We start from the raw sequence: 1,697 nt of genomic DNA on the forward strand, positions 1-1,697 counted from the left end.
GCTGTCGGCCAGTAGAATCATGTCCGGAAAGCCTTTCTCACGAGAGCTCGGGCTGCCGCGTGGTGTCTGCCTAGTCCGCCATGGATTTCGGCTAAGAGCTGCCGCCCTTCCTCTTCGGAGATGCATCGTTGGAGCACTGCGGTGGGGCTCTTCTTGTAGAGTTCTCCTTCATGGACTTTGTAGGCTTTAGAGCGTCGCACAATACAACATGCCTCATTTTGGTCCTCGGGGAGCTCTTGCCTATTAAGGTAGGCCAAGAAGGGCTCGGTCCACGGGGCGATGACAGCCATTATCTCGTGGTCCAAAGATGTTATTTCGGTGGCAGAGCCTCCGATTATGTCTGAAGGTTCAGAATCTGGGGTTGTGTTTGGAGCCGGACTAATAGTGTCGGACTCCCCTTCCCATGCCACGGATGGCTTGAACAACCTTTCTAAGAAGATGTTGGGTGGGACGGGGTCGCGTCGAGCGCCGATGTGGGCGAGTATATCGGCCGCTTGATTGTTTTCTCTAACCACATGGTGGTATTCGAGCCCCTCGAACCGCTGATATTTTGAGGACGACATTACGATAGGCCGCCATTTTCGGATCCTTGGGGCAAGCTTTATTGAGGTCTTTGAAATCGACACACAAGTGCCAGGATTTGTCCTTTTTTTGGTACCATTACCATGTTTGCTAGCCAATCCGGATGTTTGATGTCTCTGATGAATCCAGCCTCAAGTAGCTTGGCTAGGTCTTCTCCCATGGCTTGCTGCTTAGGCTCTGAGAAGCGTCTAAGAGTCTGCTTGACTGGCTTGTATCCTTTTAGTATATTGAGGTTGTGTTCGGCCAGTCCGCGTGGGATGCCCGGCATGTCTGAAGGGTGCCAGGTGAAAATATCCCAATTTTCGCGCAGGAAGTATCACAGTGCGGCATCTATTGTGGGGTTCAGCTGTGTTCCTATGGAAGCTGTCTTCGAAGGGTCTCTTGGGTGGACCTGGAATTTGACTATCTCGTCCGCTGGCTTGAAGGAGGTGGATTTAGGTCGCTTGTCGAGTATCACGTCGTCTCTGTTAACTGTTGCTCATAGTGTTGTCAGTTCTTCGGCCGCGAGGGCTTCTGATAATGCCTCCAAGGCGAGGGCGGCCGTTTTATTTTCGGCGCGGAGTGAGACATCCGGATCACTAGCTAGAGTGATGATTCCGTTGGGCCTGGGCATTTTGAGCTTCATGTACCCGTAATGGGGTATAGCCGGAAAACTCGTGAATGCGTCCCGCCCCAAGAGGGCGTGGTATCCGCTGCTGAATAGGGCTACTTGGAATGTAATTTCTTCGGACCTGTAATTCTCTGGTGTGCCGAATGCCACATCTAGTCTGATTTTTCCCGCGCATTGTGCCTCTCGACTAGGGATAATTCCCCTGAAGGTCGTACTGCTTCGTTCAATGTGGCTCTTGTCGATTTCCATCTTGTTGAGGGTTTCCTCATGGATGAGTTTTAGTCCGCTTCCGCCGTCCATGATCACTTTAGTAAGCCTGAAGCCATCCACGATTGGTCTAAGGACCAAAGCGGCTGGTGCTCGAACTGTCCGAAATTGGGGTTCGTCACTGGCATTGTAGGTTATAGCCGTGTCGTTCCATGGGTTTATTGTTGCCACGTGGCAAACTTCTGCGAGGCTGCGCTGAGCTCGCTTGCGCCTATTATTTGAGGCGAAAGTCTTGAAG

This window comes from Triticum aestivum, chromosome 2B (genome assembly GCF_018294505.1).
Source record: "Triticum aestivum cultivar Chinese Spring chromosome 2B, IWGSC CS RefSeq v2.1, whole genome shotgun sequence".
Classification (NCBI taxonomy): Eukaryota; Viridiplantae; Streptophyta; class Magnoliopsida; order Poales; family Poaceae; genus Triticum; species Triticum aestivum.